This window comes from Caretta caretta, chromosome 5 (genome assembly GCF_965140235.1).
Source record: "Caretta caretta isolate rCarCar2 chromosome 5, rCarCar1.hap1, whole genome shotgun sequence".
Classification (NCBI taxonomy): domain Eukaryota; kingdom Metazoa; phylum Chordata; order Testudines; family Cheloniidae; genus Caretta; species Caretta caretta.
The window spans coordinates 127,753,674-127,771,218 of NC_134210.1; the positions used below are offsets into that span (position 1 = coordinate 127,753,674).

The 17,545-nt window shown below is 41.8% G+C and overlaps 1 protein-coding gene across 4 annotated transcripts in view; it reads left to right on the forward strand.

The window, feature by feature from the left end:
* Positions 1-17,545, forward strand: part of RNF38 (ring finger protein 38) — a 194,215-nt gene that overhangs the window by 112,773 nt on the left and 63,897 nt on the right. The window contains exon 1 of one of the 4 annotated variants that reach the window (XM_048849987.2): positions 1,962-2,055. The exons of 1 other annotated variant lie outside the window; for it this stretch is intronic. The gene's annotated coding sequence lies outside the window, so the exon portion shown is untranslated. Of the gene's footprint in view, positions 1-1,961; positions 2,056-2,137; positions 2,274-2,348; positions 2,368-17,545 lie in introns of those variants that run through there. 2 more of the 4 variants (XM_048849986.2, XM_048849989.2) reach the window with 2 other exon arrangements.

Sequence of the window (17,545 nt, forward strand, 5' to 3'; positions counted from 1 at the left end):
CTTGATGGGTAGGAATTGCATCTAGTAGACTTTCCTTCATCGTCATGCAGATTTAAGACTTTTTCCTTTTTTGAAAAAGGTATCTGAAATCAGCTCAAACCCAAGGTCTCATTCTTTTGTCTCTTGAAAGAGAGTTGCTACTTTTGTGCCTTGTATGAGAGATTCCTAATAAACTCTGGATATTAATTTTTTGAATCAAGTTGAATATAGGAAGTTGACATTCCTTTCTGTAAAAGTGCAGTAACCTAAGAGTAACTTTTTGTCAGTGCAGATTAAAATACTTTTTTTTTTTTTTTTTTTGAGGAAGCCTGGTATACACACTTCTGTACCAGTTGTCTACCTGCATTGAATGCTGTAATTTGACAAAACCATGGAGAGTGAGTTTGTGTGTGTGTGTGGGGGGGGGGGGTGGGTGAGAAAACCTGGATTTGTGCTGGAAATGGCCCAATTTGATTATCATACACATTGTAAGGAGACTGATCACTTTAGATAAGCTATTACCAGCAGGAGAGTGGGGTGGGAGCAGGTATTTTTTCATGCTTTGTGTGTATATGATAAGATCTTCTAAACTTTCCACAGTATGCATCCGATGAAGTGAGCTGTAGCTCACGAAAGCTTATGCTCAAATAAATTGGTTAGTCTCTAAGATGCCACAAGTACTCCATTTTGCGAATACAGACTAACACGGCTGTTACTCTGAAACATGGTCTCTTTGGTAACACCCTTTTAAATGTTATTTAAAAAAAATGTTAAGTTCTATGTTTATTTCTCAATGATTTCCATGCTGAATGTGGTTTCATTTAAACAACAGTGCTAATAGGCATTTGGGGCTATGGCCAGGGGTCTGAAAGTCAAGCAGCACATTTTCAAAAGTTGTGTGTTGTCAGTGGTTGGGAATGTCTTTTAATTTTGAGGCAAGTCCTTACAGGCTCAGTCCTAGGGAAGCGGTTGCTGTAGTTGACACAGGACTGGCTCAGGCAGTGATCCTCTCAGCAAGGGGCAGAGACACTGGCTCAGCCTGGGGGGCCGAGCACCCCTTACCTGTGGGGCCTGTGCTGGTGTTTCAGGCAGTGGTGCAGCTGGTTCTGGGCAGGGGAGAGATCTGTGTGTAGGAATGTCAGACAGGGTCTGGTATGACCTGGTAGGAATGACTTGGACAGTCCTGGGCCTGGAGGGTGGAGAGACCTGGAAGTGTGACCCCTAGGCTGCCCCTGCCCCCGGCCCCAATTCCCTATGGGGGATGGGAGGAGCCTAGGTGTGAGTCCTGGGGCTGGGTCAGGACCCCCTAGGGGAGGTGCAGAGCGCAGGGCATGGAGTCCTAGCCCCCTGTATGGGGTTGAGAGAGACAGACCCACCCCCACCCCTGGGGGCTGGGTCAGGACCCCCTAGGGGAGGTGCAGAGCCCAGGGCATGGGGTCCTAGCCCCCTGTATGGGGTTGAGAGAGACAGACACACCCCCACCCCTGGGGGCTGGGTCAGGACCCCCTAGGGGAGGTGCAGAGCGCAGGGCATGGGGTCCTAGCCCCCTGTATGGGGTTGAGAGAGACAGACACACCCCCACCCCTGGGGGCTGGGTCAGGACCCCCTAGGGGAGGTGCAGAGCGCAGGGTATGGGGTCCTAGCCCCCTGTATGGGCTCGAGAGAGAGACCTGGCATGAGGGACCATAGAGTGTGACCCCTTTTCCCCCCGCCCCGCGCTGGGCTAAGGGTCCCGGGGGCAAACAACCTCAGAGGGGCGGAGCAATGGCGTGTCACTCAGGCTCCGCCCCTTCTCTTAAAGCGGCAGGGCAGCCGTCTGACGGACACCGGCCTGGTCGCGGTTCGCCCTCACGCGCAGGCCCAGGGCGCCTTGTTGCTGTTGGCGCGTGCACCCGCCCCCCTCCCTCAGCATGCTGCTGTGGAACGCGTTGACGCCATCGGTGTTCGCACGTCGCTGCGGCCCCCCACATCGCACGCCTCGAGCGAAAACAAAGGGCGCTCCGCGGCGCTTGTGAGGAAGGGGGCGGGGCCTCGGCGGCCCCTCCCCGCGCCCTGATTGGCGGGCGGGGCAGCCAGGTGGGTGACGCGCCGCCGTTGCTGGGGGGGCGGCGGGGCGGGAGCGCCCCTGCGATGGCAGGAAGGAGACGGGGTGACGCTCCCGGAAGCGATTGCGCGGCGGGGGCAGGCGGCGCAGGCCCGGTCCAGGCGGCGGCGGCGGCGACGACCCGGACCATACGCGAGGCGGCGGCGGCGCGTTGGCGGTAGCCGTGGGGCGGGCGGCTGAGCGGCCGCAGGTACCGGGCTCCCGGCTGGCGGGGGAGAGGGGATGGCTCTGCTGCGAGCCCCGCGCCCGGGAGAGCGCGCCCGGAGCTCGGCGTGTCCCCTCCGGTGCGTGCTGCCGGCTGGGCCGCGGGCCGCGTGTGAGGCAATGGGCGGCGGAGGGCGCGGCCGCGGGGCGGGGCCCGGCCCGGAGCGAAGCCTAGCGCACGGGCCGGGTACCTCAGCGGGCGGGCTTGGCCCTCCCCGCGGCGGCCAGGCTGGAGGCGTTGCTCCGGGGGTCTCGGGCCGCTCCGCGCGGTGCTGCTGGGTGTCCCGGGCCATGGCTTGTAGCTAGAATTACAGAGCTGGGGCCCGAGCGCCCTGGTCCTGTGCCCTGCGCGGAGTTCCCCGGGCCGCGGGAAGGGGGGGAGGGACGGAGCCGGTCTGGGAAACAGCCCCCGTGACCTGTCAGCTCTGCGGTGGGGTTGGAGGCTGAACACTCCCCTCCTCTCACACTGCACCCGCTGTTGGTGCGCCTCCCTCCGCACAACTCAACGGGCATTTCACAAAGCCACGCGTGTTTAATTGAGGGGGTGAGGAGAGAGAAACCATGAACAGGGAAAAGTATCCCGTGAGGAAATAGAAGAGAGGTTGGTTTGTCAGTGATATAAAGAGTTGTTTGATGGTTTCTGCAAGGAATATGTATCAGTTACACAATTTTCCTTGCTTGCATACTGCTCCGTTTAACTGAAAATACACCTGTACTTGTTAAAAGAAAAAAAGAAAAAAAAGTTAAATCTTTAATTTAGGCGGTCTTGTTAATTTAGGAGATGATCCATGTGATCCCGAACTTGTCTCAGACCCCATAGAGCTGTAATAGGGTAGACACACCAGTGCAGTTTGCATAGTCTCATTCTAACATGACTTAAAGTGGATTTTTAGAGGAGAAAGATATAGTAATCTGAGAAATGTATGGATTTTTTTTAGAACGTTTTAAAATTGCTTCTATACTTGAGGGAGATGCACCTGGTTTAGCTAATGGGTCTGGATAGCAAGCAAACTTTTTTGATGATCTTTGCTATTTCCTGCCTATGCATATGTAGTATGAAAATTGACTATAAAAATGGCATTGTGAGCTTACAAATTGGTCTCAGTAATGTCTACATCAACTACAGTATATGTAGGCATGGCAAAAATCAATTTTTTAAAATAATTTTGACAGATGTATTTGTTTTTAAGCTTTTTTTCCATTTTAATCAATTCAGCTTTTATCACAGTTGCATAAAATTATGGTGGGTCAGATAATTTAATTACAGTAGATGTTGAAATTGAAAAAGTTAAAGCTTTGATTCCATTGAAGTAAAAATTGTCAACATATGTCAAAATACACAAAGAAAATGGCCTTAAATCACACTCTTGAGTTCTCAAGCACCATTTTTTTTTGTCTGTCTGTAAATTTTAGTGATCATTGATGGAAATATTTTTGTTGGTATATGTATGGTAAACTGGACAATTATGAATATTTACTGATAAATCTAATCCTTCCAACCCTAAATATATGCTGTTTTATGTACACAAATACTTTTGATGTCTTCCAGCCCAGCAAACTCAGTTGGAGATCCAAGTCCTGCTGTGTTTTTTCTGGCTCCTATATCTTCAATAATAAAGATTCAGTGGGCCAGATTCTCTTCCCAGTTATATCTGTGCAACCTTATTCTCTTCATTCATTTGCACAGGTGAAACTGAGGCAAGAATATGACCATTCAGTTAGAACTTAATTAACATTTCTGTTCATATGGAAGAATATAGTCAATCTTTTCTGATCTAATTACTCTGCAGGGCTAATGAGTGCAAATTTGTAAAGCTTTTTCGTCACTAAAGGAAACATTGTTGCCACCATTAGGGACCACAGCTCCATAGGAGAGGAAACCGCTGCTTTTAGAGCAACCTCCATGAGGGTTAAGGTTTTCCAGTGGAAGGGGAATATCCAAGAGGATGGGAATCAGGCAGCAAGTGCAAGGGAGAGAGGAAGGAAGGGGATCAGTCTGCTGAACATGTGCAGTTGAGAGAGAGAGAAACCGAGTAGATAGAAAGGAAAGGAAAGTGAGATGAAGAGCAAAGGCAAACACCTCTACTGTATTTAATAGAATATTTATGTATTCCATTTTAACTAAGTCATATCTGGAAAATAATATGATCAGTGGTAGTTGCCACAAAGATGTAGCCTGATCATGAGTGGGGATCATGGTTGGGAAGGGAGGTGACTTCTGATAGATTATCACTTGATGTCCTTATATCAAGACTGTGTATCTTTTTAAAAGATACACTCTGACTCAAGCAGAAGTTATGGGGCAAAGTTATCTGGCCTGTGTTATGTAGGAGGTTAGACTGGAGATCTAAATGGTCCCTTCTGGCCGTAAAAAATCTACAAGAAGAACTCTTTCATAAGACAGGGTTCACACTGAATTGAAGTTTGAGAACGTTTGTTACAAAGTGTATTTTCTTCTTCTCTAATTGTGGATGGGATTCCTATGATTTTTTGAGGCTTCATTTAAAACTGTAATACACCAAAATCACCATCACCTCCAGGCAATGCAGACCCCCACTGTTTACGATACATGGGTTTTCATTAAAAAATGCAGGCTGAACAGCTTTTCCTCTGCACCTGTGTTGATGCAATGATGGTAGGAGCTGTTGTCTCTCGAAGCCACACGTTTTTATTTCCCTGGGAGATATTGACCCAAGTGGGATACGTGTCATTGGTACGTCAGTGGCCTTGGTGCTCGTTTTTAAAGCTCGTGGATGGTCTTATCTAAAATTGTTTTCATATGTTATGGTTTGCATAAGCGCTGAAGATGACTTTGCCAGTGACATCACTTTGAATTATAGACATTAAGTAACTTTTAATTCTGCTGTAAGAGAACATTTCATGAATGATGTGGATTCTACGCAAAAAAAAAAAGGGGGTGGGGGTTAATACCATGTAAAAGTTATAGTTAGGCACATAGGTTGGGAAATAACACCTGGCTCTTAAGTGTCACTTTTCATCCATAGATCTCAAATGAGGATTACAGTTGAACCTTATACAGTATGGTCTCCAATCACATGACAATACTTCTTGAAGTATTTTTTGCCCACATACAGCTAGTAATATTAAAACGTCATTTTTGTATAGTGCTTTTTGTCAATAGATCTCAAAGCGCTTTATGAAGGAGGTGAGTATCATTATCCTGTATGGGATAAGAGGCTAATGGATCTTGGATCTTTGTGTGTAAGTATATGTGGGATTGATGGAGGGTTCATCATTTAATCTGTCTCCTGCAAGCATTTTTCTATTTCCAGATGGAGGAGGGTGAACCACGTTTTAAAGTAATCTGTGCAGTCTGGAGGACTGATGTAGTGAATTAAGGATAGAGAAATAGTTGGGGTTTCTCATAATTGACAGTCTCACACACAAGTTTCAAACACACAGTTCCACTTTTCCTTTGGTCAGTAAGTAACTCTGAAAAGTACATTCTGCTTTAATAGGTTTTTCAGTTCCAAAATTTTCCTTCTGGTGTTTGTTTTTCATTTCTCTTGAATGCTGTTCTGGAGGTTTACAAGTTATATAATTTGCATATATAATTACAGTCGTCTTTTGTCTGCAGACAAGACTAGCATCCTACCACGACCTCTATCTATGATGGCTTTATAGGTTTGGTTCTAAGAGTCTTTAGATCATGATGCTTTGCTTGCAAACAAAGGAGACAAATGTAACACAAAACCAGAATTATTTTCAGAGCATCCGTAATGGATGTTACTAAGCTATGGCTCAGGCTTCCTTGGGCTGGCTTCCTGGTAGGGAATTATCTGTAGGGTCAGGGTCCTACACCCTCTAGGCTGCAGTTTGCAATGGCATAGTAATAGTCCTATTCCGGTTACTCCCTTCTTTCTTTTGTAATGGGACGTATTCATATATACTGGAGTCCTAAGTATGTGTGCTGTGATTACCATAATGCTTAGTTTTCTAAGACATAGTTTTCTTTTGGTAGCTTATTCAGGTTTTGCCAGAAGCTCAGAACGGGTGACAGGAGCTGGATCGCCTGATGATTACCTGTTCTGTTCATTCCCTCTGGGGCACCTGGCATTGGCCACTGTCGGAAGGCAGGATACTGGGCTAGATGGACCTTTGGTCTGACCGAGTAAGGAAGTTCTTATGTTAAGTGAGATGGCTGTGCTCCTCATTTGTTTTGTTGGGTTTTCTGGGATTTTTTGGAAATGCCACATCTAATTTTGTAGTTTACTTTTAAACTGCTGGGCAGATGTCCCCTAATTTTAGATCTTTTTGATCTCATCTACTGTTTGCAAGACTGTTGTTGAGATAATATATTTGTATGCAAAACGAATATTGGTTAACAGCTGAAATAAAGTTTATGGTGGTGTTTGTGTAAGGTGAATTTCAAGTTTTATTTCAGGAAAAGGTTCCAAAGAGAGAGAACTGCTCAATACAGTTTATTTAGTTTATCATCATCTCATTTACTTTTTTATAAAAAGGAAAACATTGACACTTCTGTGAGGAATTGCTTACAGTCTCTTAGAAATGTCTTTTGTTGTACAGAAGCCTGCTATTTATTTTGAGTGCATATAGGACAATTCTGGTGTTTGGTAACTTTTACTGAAATACTGTACCTTACTGTTTGAAGTTGTTTGCATGTTTTGACCCTATATATAGCAGAGAGTCAGATTTAATATACTTGTAATTTTCTGATGTTTGATTCCTGTTTCTTGCTTCTAAAATATCATTATAACTGAATCTATTTTTACCACAGTTTATAGCTTAACTTTTATTCACCTTGTCAAAAGGGAGTTTGATACAGAAGGGAGTAGATGAGTGAAGATTTTGGAAATTCTTGTGCTTGGGACATTTTTGCTACAAAGGACTCTTAAAATTGATGTGGTTGTGTTTTTTGCAGCAAGTGTACTGACATGCATAAACCTCATGTTTATAAAAAAATAAACATTTTTGAAGCATAAATACAAATGTTCTTTGGAACTAACCTCTACAGGAGGGCCATCTTAGTTTATACTGGTGTACAAACATAACAGTTTCCAGCAGGTAAGACAACATGATTTTGACCACTAAATTTAGGGGGGGAAATTGATGCTCATTTATCTATATTTATTTGTTAAAACAAGGTCAAGATGTCCTCATTATTTAAAAGTACAACAAAACTGATACCCAAATACAACAGTGCATTATAATTCCATCTCCAGCAGTTCCAATGCCGGGAGGTAAAGTTTAGCTTTGCAGTTTGCTGTCTAGGTCCCCAAGTTTTGAAGTGTTATGGACAAGGTTGTGGGGAGTAAATGCAAAAGCCAGAGGCCCTCACGGAAAACACCTAGTAAACAACTCCTTCCTAATGTGGCTTCAGCTTGAAAATCTCTTCTGACCTTCATTGGGGTGGGGAGGTGCAGAGAGAGAGAGAGGTGGTCTCAGGCAGATTCAAAACTGTTCAAGCTTTGTATCAAACCAAAATCTTAAACTTATCAGCACTAATGCTTATGGGATTTCCAGTTGAGCGGAAGTTCATAGATTCCAAGGCCAAAAGGGACCACTGTGAGCAAATCTAACCTCCTGTGTAACACAGGCCAGGGAACTGCCCCAAAATAATTCTTAGAGCAGATCTTTTAGAAAACTATTTAGCCTTCATTTAAAAATGATCCGTGATGGAGCGTCCACCATGACCCTTGGTAAATTATTCTAATGATTAATTACTTTCACAGTTAAAATATATACATCATCTATGGTCTGAATTTGTCTAGCTTCAACTTCCAGCCTCTGCATCATGTTATATACCTTTCTCTGCTAGGTTGAAGAGCCCATTATTAAATATTTCTTCCCAGTTAGATACTTGCCAGTAATTTACAAGGGAAAAGGCTCAATTTTATTTTAATCACAATTTTTGTGAAGTGTAAGCTTTTTGGTTTATTTTATACATTTTTATAGTTATTAATCGGATTGTTCAATCCATTATTATCTCACTGGAATTAATCATGCTGGGGTTAATTTCAGGATTGTTTCTTCCCTCCCTCATACTTTCAAGTGTGTGTGTCCGTTTGATTTTGTTACCTCCCATATCCAGTTAATAATTTAGAGTTAAAAACAGAAAATTGTAGTAAATCTCCTTCCAAAAAAAAAAAAAAGGTACCCATGTTCTGCCCGTCTTTCTCTTAGGTTTCCGTTTTCCATTGCAGGTTGGGTCTTTTTTCTTTCTTATATTCCCGTATTTGTAGGTTAATTCCTTTGCATTCTTTTGCTTTTTTTATTGTTTGAGCATACTGTCTATTATTTCAGGAGTATTGCATTTCTTCCTGATGCATGAGTTTTCCCATCTCAGTGTTGTGAGATTAGTCTCGGTAAGTGTTGTGTCCTTTTATGCTTCTTTATGATGTATAGAGAGAGGCCTGAAAATGTGTGTTGAGTGGTTGAATGTCAAATATGGTCTTACCTTGGTTTTGGAAGATTTATTGTGGATCCGAGGTGTGCACAGTGGGCTTTTACACCTTAATTGAGGACTGTTGAGTATAAGCCTAGGGAAGAAGCTAAACTTTAACTTGACTAATTTAGCACATGCATATGTATGGCTTGCCTTGTCTTGACCAGCATTTTAGAAGCTGTTACAACAAGCTAGCTAATGTGACCTAACATTACGCATTTAAATCCCAGTCTAGACAAAGCCTAAGGGAACAAAGGACGGAGTATGGTCCCCGTGCTACCATGAAAGCCTTGCACGCTCTCTCTCCCTCCCCATTCCACTCTTCTCTCCACAGAAGGACAGTGCCTGTGCTTCCTGCATAAATGCTTCTGTACCCTTGAACTCCAGTTGGGAATGGATGGGTTTCTGTTTTCCTCAGATGTCAGTAGATCATTCTAAGCAAGTCGCTTTGCCTGATTTCTTGGTGCCCTCTGCTCAGTCCTATCAAGATGTACTAGAACCAGTTTTTCTTCTTCTCAGTAGTGAAGCTCCAGTTGCAGCAGCTCTTTAAAGACACTCACTGAAAACAAAGGGTGGGAAAGAGAATGGATCTGAAAACTCTCAGTACCTCCATCCTGTTGGTAACTACTTCAGGACCAGGAGACTGGGGCTGCTGGGACTTCCTTTCACCTTGAATGGAAGAAGCAGAGTCGTGGGGCAACTTCTAGCCACCTCACCTGGTCTCACATCTAGAGGCTTGGCTTTACAGCAACAAAATGGCCAAGAAGGCAGTTTTTCTCTCAGCTTGACATGCACGACTACAGAATTCAGCGTCCTCAGCCAGAGCCTTTGTCTCTGCTGTTCTTCCTAAAGTGATAATTGCTTTGCCTAGGGCTTTGGCAGAGGCCAGGTGTTAGTTGAAAAGGCTTAACTCAAGCTACTGCTTTCTGAACTCCCCCTACTGCTAGCAGTATGTCCCAGCTCACACCACCTCCAGTCATCTCGCTCCTGATAGCTCCCTTGTTTTTTTCCCCATTGGCTTCTCTCATCCACTCAGTGATCATGGTTGCACAGGATATCGCTGTCTCAGCTGCAGCACTCTATCCACCCCTCACTCCTGAAATCACTGTTCTCCTTTGTCCTAACTTTCTCCTGGACATACTCAGCAGACTGCAGAACTGCAGCTCCCTTCCCTTTCCCAGAGCCTTTCACCTCAGTCTTGTGTATGGCCCCTTCAGCTCCTTCAATTTCTGATCGTCCCCTCCATGATCTGGAAGGTGGAAGAAATGAGAGCAAATTATTCAGAAGGGGACAGTAAGCATGGAGAGCGCAACTCCTGGTGTGGGTTCTCTTCATCAAGGAGGTGGAACATCTGGGAAATCTTCAGCACGGCTCTGAGGAAAATGTGCTCTCTGAAGTGAGTGCAGAAAATAAGACAAGGTGGGGGGTAATAGGAGCCTATATAGGAAAAAGACCCAAAAATCATGACTGTCCCTATAAAAATCAGGACATCTGGTCACCGTACCCTTACAGGAAGCAAAATCTCAACTAGTATCTCTTGTGCAATTTGCATTTTTGCACATTTTCCAGTTATGAAAAAGTATGAGTCTGTGTGTGGGAATGCGAGTGAAGAGGATTCAGGGGGCCATGAGGGTTTGAGTGAGGCTGGGATTCTAAGGCTGCCTAGTTTAGAGCTCTCTTCTCCCCCCCTCCCCACTAATGCTACAGAGGAGGAGGCTTTCTCTCTCTGTCCATGTCACTCCATACATCTGTTAGGTTTGTAATATAAACTTAGTAAGAGGTTGAAAAATTTACTGGACTTCCCTTAGCCTAAGAATGGATCATATTCACCAGAGTAAAAAGAAAAAAAATCTGTTCAATCACACACCCTCACAAAGCACACCCCTTCTTGAAAGTTAGAGGACCTGCAGGAGTTCCATTTTTCAGGTGTGACCCTCGTATTCAGTGCAGATTCACCTCTGCTTTATTTAGTTTTGTCAAACCCCATGTTTTTTACTTTAATTTTAAAAAGTGACTGATACTTTTCCCCAACTTCCTATCACACTTTTTACTTAAGCATTGCTGTAGTGTCTTGGTTAAAGTTATCATATTGCTTAGGTTAAAGCTGTTATAGTGTTGCCTCCCAGCACAGGTTATTTGGGAACAGCAAAACCAATTCAGGCTGCAGCCAGTGATTAGCATGTTCGTAGTGATTATGTCACTAATTCACAGAAAAAGTCCCAGGAGCTACTGAGGGCAAAGGGCGTGTCCAAAGAGCAAACTGGAAGGAAGAATAAGACTGATTTTTTTAAAAAAAAATTATTCAAGCTAACACGCTGTCTTTAACATTTAGGCCGTTACCTACAGCTGATGAACTCCAAAAAGAGTGAAACCATTTAATATAGGTCCTGTAGTACTGGCCTGAAGACCTGCTTTCCAGATAGGCTTTGTCTACATGACGGAACATTACCATGTTTAAATGTGATTTTTTTTTTAACAATACAGCTGGGTAACACGATGCTGACTGTGACTGTGCCATCAGTGTAGGCAGGAGTGGGGCTTGTTCAGCGTAGTGTAAAGTCTAACCGTGCCTAACCATCCTGAGGACTCTGAGGATTACTTGTGCTCATCTGCACTGACTGCAAAAGTTGTCAGCATCACATTAGCCTACTTGATTCTGAAAAATTGTTTCAAAATGTCTTTATGTAGACGAAGCTGTAGTGTGCTGGGGATTGGGAGAGAAACAAAGGAAAAGAATATGAGAGGGTAGGTTGAAAGGAAAGAGGAATATGAAAACAGGAGAGGGGGAGAGAGAGACCTAATCTGAGTCCTGATCTTGACCCCTTATGCTGGTCAGCTCCCCAGTCTGCTTTGTAAGTCCAAATGTGAATGCAGTCTGTCAAAATAGCTGCGTTGGTAGCAATATGCCAGTAGAAGACTTGTTGGTAAAACTTTCTAGTGTAGACAAGGCCTTATTCCACACTGGAAGGGGAATAAGCTGTACTGATTAAAAGCACCTTTATGGTGGTGTAATTTATCCATCCTAGGGGTTGTATTGGTATACTTACATTGATTTAAAAAAAACACACACCTAATTGAAATAGTTATATTATTGCAAAGCCTATGTGTAGACGAGGCCTTAGAATGCAAGTAACTGTCAGGCTGCTAATGAGTGTATTTGCCCATCCTGCCGTCCCACAGTATGGAGATATGAGGAGTCTAAAAATAATTAGAATGGTTCTCAAAATTGAATGTCACCTTATTCTTTTGAAACCCAGTATCGCTAAAACACTTTGTTCTACTTGCACCAGACTTCCCTCCTTCCCTGTTTCTTAGGGAAAAAAATTACCCTTGGGAAAGATGTGCAGTGTAAAATATTGAGGTAGATTAGTTTTTAATATTGGCAAAGTTACCAGGGAACGGCATCAGTAATACTTAGTGGTAAATTAGTTTTAGCCTTAACAGAGAAATGACCACACTCTCCACAATAAATTATAGATTTTATTTTAAATTGTGGAAATTTAATTTTGTCCTGACATACCAGAATTGGAATTCAGGATTCTGTGTATACCCAAGAACTACTGTTAGCATCATCTCCTCTGTATTGATTTAGGTGGTGGCGTTGTCAAAAACGTGCACACTTGAATTCTGATCTTGGTAGATAACTTGATGATGAGCTGTTATATATGAGCTCCAAACTGTAAATACAATTACACAAAAACACGTTTTGGTAACTTTTGCTGTATAGCTTTTAAAACTGCAGTTCCTTCAGAGAGAGAAATAGTTCGTAAGTATTTAATGGTGAGATGTCAAGTGTTGCTTTCTAGCATAGTGTGTTTAATTTTCATTTTTCAGGAAGTTCTTGCAAAAGGTACAGTTTTTGTTTTCAGACTATTTAGTTTACATTATACCATCCACATCATACTGAAATTGATTTAAATGTTTCAAATGAGACAATAAATTGAGATTTAAAGGAGCAAATTTAGCCAGTCTTCATAAAAACAGATTGCTTGCCTTTCTTTACTGTTAATCCTGGTTTTTATTATTATTATTAGGAAGCAGTGTTTTTAAGGAAGTATGGTTGATTATCCAAATCACAGTAATAAAAAGAATAATTTATGGAAAATACTAGGTAATAGTCTCTAATTGGAAAAATCCACCTTGATGTAACATTAAAATAAACACACTTTACCTTTTGTTTCTATTTAGCAATATTGAAATTGGTTTAATTCATTTCTTTGAAAAAATAAGGAATGCAAAATATTTTTATATTTCAAAAGATTTGAATTGATGTTTGCATGCAGCAATTTGTATTTAAAAGAAATCCATTCAGTGTTCTGTCTTTGACATGCAAATACCACTGAAATTCAATTTGAAGAACTTTGAGATTGCTATGCTTTTCTTTAATTCTTGTAAGTTGCTTTAGCATTACAAAAATAGTTGCTTCGGATGTAATGCATGTGTTCCATCTTTATCTGTAGTGCCCTTTTTGTTGTTTGAGTATATACATGGAAAATTATTAAATACATAACCTTGGTGATTACAATTTGCGGATCCTTTTTTGTTATGGATATTTATGCATTATAGTGTGCTGAATGGGAAGCTACATTTTTAGATAAAAAAAAATTAACAGTTCCTATGTGGTCTCACCTTTCTTCACATGCAGCAATTAAATATTCTAGTTTTTAAATGTAAAATAGCTGACAACCAGGAAACAGTTTTTTAAAATGTTAAAAATGTTACTACAATGGACCACTGCCCTAAATGCTAGTTATTTTTTAATTTTACAGTAAACTTTTTAAAAAGTGTATTTGGTTTTGAATTATAGTTAAATCTTAAACATGCAGTTCAGTATAACTTGCAACTTATGAAAAGAATTGGCACTGTTAAAGCAACAGCAATGTCAACAGAAATCCAGATAATATTCCAGGTTTAATAAGTGATACAATTTGTATTCAAGGTACCAGTGTGTTCTGATGGTGGGTGAAATGAGGGGGGACACCTCATTTTACCTTTTTGGAATGCCTGTTTGCTGTAGGAGGATGAGTTTTGGTGCCGAATGTCTTATTTTGTTAAACATTTTTTAAAGAATAACTGTATGTTCCAGAATATTAAAATGTTAAATTGACATTTTTATGGGCATTTGAAAATGCAGTGTTAGGACCAGCCAGCAGAGGACATCAGTCCTTATGCTCATGACCTGAAGTGTCAGTAAATCTCAATTTAAATATATAAACTAAAAAAGCTCGATTAATGAGGCACAAAAAAGTAGATACTGTTGAGCTTTTTTTCTATAACTGATCAAAATGTGAACAATGAACATTTCAAAATTTGAACTGTAAGGGATGCTACAGTATGCATCAAACAAAAAAGGTTCTGTATTTTTAAACCACATTATTTCTTTTATTATTTATCTGAATTTTCACCTATTTTAATATCAAAAGAAGATTTTAATCCATAGAGATTAATAAGAAAAATGGCACATATAAAGTGCTAACCTGGCACAATGAATTTTATATTTAGATGATCTGTAATTAATATTGTAGCTTGATTTCCATTCTGAGTCTGATTTTTAACTTCCATCATAACATTCTGTAAGCAAGACTTCTTTCTAACTACTGTCTGTTACATGTATTCCAGCTGGGGCAGATCTCTTGGTCTGCACATATTTTTATGTTTTTTCTGTGCAAGTCCTGCATTCCTGCATGGGAGTTGCCATTCTCCTGCTGCCTAAGAATAAACCCCAGTATGGATGGAGAAGCCATTGATTGGGGCTTGATTGCTTCTGCACTATTAATAATGAACATGATTTGTGTAGCTTTTCCTTTGGTAGCACTGCGGAGTGCTGCTTCCAGTGATGGGTAGTCTCAGTGTGTGGTAACGGCCAACAGAAGTGCTGAGTAAGTGGCCTGGGAAAGGAAGAACAGTTCAGAATTGGCAGGAGCCACAAACATGCTTTGCAGGGAAGTACCAACGTTGCTAAATCATATGGAACCTATGTCTACCCTACAAGTCATGCAGCTACGCTGCTGTGCGTAGACACTTACTCCAGCAATAGAAGGGATTTTTCCATTGCTGTAGTAAATCTCCCTCCCCTCAAAAGGTGGTAGCTAGGTTGATAGAAGAATTTTTCCGTCAAAATAGCTGCATCTACAGGGGGGTGAGGTTGACTTAACAATGTCACACAGGGTATGAAACTTTGCACAGCTTTGAGCAGTGTAGATAGGTCAACCTATGTGTGACAATCTGTTCATCCTTTTTACAAGACTGATAAATTTTGTACAAAGTATGCCTTGAGGTATTTGAAAACGCATAATCCGCTGAACATTATTGTCCTAGTAAAATGTGTTTGGGAACATTGTGAAGTTATAAAATTCTACTGTATAAGACATGTTCCAAGTCTGAGAAGAAAGCTTCAGACAAGTTCCCCAGAGACAAAAGGTAAGCCAGCACCTCAGCCAGGTGTCAACATAATCAGATTGTCTGTCACCTGATGAAGTAGCTATTCTTTGGCAAGAAGAAGGTTGTAAACGAGAAATTTACATCTTGGCAGTGGAATAGCTGGAGGTTCCCATATAAACAGACTGGCTGTCGCCCTGTACCCCAGCTGGTGATAATTCTCAAAGATGAGGAACAGAGGCCCCAAATCACCTCTCTCCTCCCTTTCTTTCTACCCATGGCACCCACAGTGCCTGAAGGACAAGGAAACGAGCATTGTACTCGGTGAGGGGTCCTGGCTGAAAGGTATTCAGCCAATAAGACTGTAAAAGAACATGTGATGAGAGCGATCCCTTTGCTTTAAGTTCACTTAGCTTGTTAAGTTAGGTATTAGTTTGCATATTACCTTTTATTTCTTTGTAACCAATTCTGACTTTTATGCCTCATTACTTTAATCACTTAGAATCTATCTGTGGTTAATAAATTTGTTTTATTTATTCTAGTGTGTGTTTGCATCGGAGTGTTTTGAGCAGCTTCATTTGAGGTAGCAGGATTTATGCATATTTTTTTCTATTAATGAAATGGTGGACTTTTTATGAGCTTGTATTGTCCAGAAGGAAAGAGCTGGACAGTTCAAGACGCGCATTTCTGGGGACAAGTCTGGGGCTGGGAATATACTGATGTCGCTCTGCAAAATAATTCAGGACTGGCTAGCTAAGAGCATTCAGATGAGTGAGCTGGGAATAGTTTACGTGCTAGAGGCTATGTGAGAGCAGACCAAGAGTGGTTGGTCGCACAATGAAGCAGTGTAAAATGCTCCCCAGGTTGGAGAACTGAGGGGACACAATTACCTAAAGTTCAGATTGTACTCTAAGGAATGTCGCCACTATGTTTTAGGTATAGACCAGGCCTAAATCGTGGAGGAGAAAGGGTTTGTTAGGGGATGGAATCCTGAGGTGTAAGGATGGGGGGTGACTGGGGAATAAGATGTAAGATAAAAGAAAATAAGCAACCACATGAAGAAGTAGAGCTAAAGTATGTTCCTTTATCAGACAATCCTATACCAGAAACAAGCCCAACCAGACAAAATTCCAGCACGCTCCTGTTGTAAATCAGAATCTAATATTATTGCTGCTACTCCCCCGCAACCAAAGTCCTATTGGGATTCAGGGGTGAAGTTCCTGTCTCTTTCAGCTGAAACAGGATTACCTTTTGTACTTAGGTTCTCTTTGTGATTGGTTACAAATCTTTGGAGGAGTACATTAGAATTTCTTTTTTCTTCAATGGGCCCCCTGCTCCTCTAGATCCCTCAACTTGACCTCTCTCTTGTCCAAAAACTGAACAATTTGACAGTCAGCACTCAGAAAATGGGAGCCATCTCCCACTTCCCTCTAGTGGGGACTGGGTGTTTGTTCTAGATGTCTTATTCCTGGGATCCAGTGGGCTGTGGTGGTGGACTGAGTGTGCATGTTGCCAGTTTGGCCTGAGGTGGCTGAATTGTTTTGTAAAATACCGGAAGTTGAGCATGCAGTGTCTCAGTTTCACTTAGCAGCCATAAATCCAGTTGGACTATCTTGTGTGTGTCTGTCCTGAAGGAAGCATACTGTATAAGCCTAGAAATAGTCACTTTATTCACAGACTCCCAAACTTGCAATTTTATCTACTACCACAAGAACCTTGCTTTTAAATTTAAGTTTATTGCATATATTTGCCTTTCTTAGTAGCTCCTTTTAAGGCTTATTTAGGGCTAGAATTTTGAGAGCATATTAAAAGGAAATGTCTGGTTTTACTTATAGATCCCAAGAGCTTTTCACCTGTCACGCTGAGATTTAATATGATTGCACTTTTTTCCTTTCATACCCACAATAAAGAAAAAATAAGTAGTAACATTAATAAGTACATTGTTCTACCACCAAAAAAATCTTTATCTCATTTGGTTTGTAGAAAAGGTGTATATATTTAAAGACACTGGCGGTGCACTCTGGCATTATGTTAGATGTGTGATTGATAGAAAACGGCTGAACTTTGTTCTTTGTGGTGGGCCTGAGGGGACTGACAGCTTATATACAGTAAAGAGGAAACATTAAAGAAAGACATGGAAAAATAAGAACATTGAGTTACATTATGCAGACTAAAAATAAATAAATTGGGAATATAGACCTTTATGCTTCAGGATATAAACTCCTCATAAGGAAAGCTTCTTGCTAACCTCATTAGCATTTGGTTTATTTTATAATTGTCCATGATATGATTTCTTATTCTGGCTGTGTCTACACTGGCAATAGAACGACAATTTTTTTCATCTTTCAGAGGAGTTAACCCCCCCACCACCACCACCACTTCGAAGACAAAAGTTTTGCCGCAACAAGTGCCAGTGTGAATAGCACGTTGTCGGCAGGAGAGTGGGTACACTG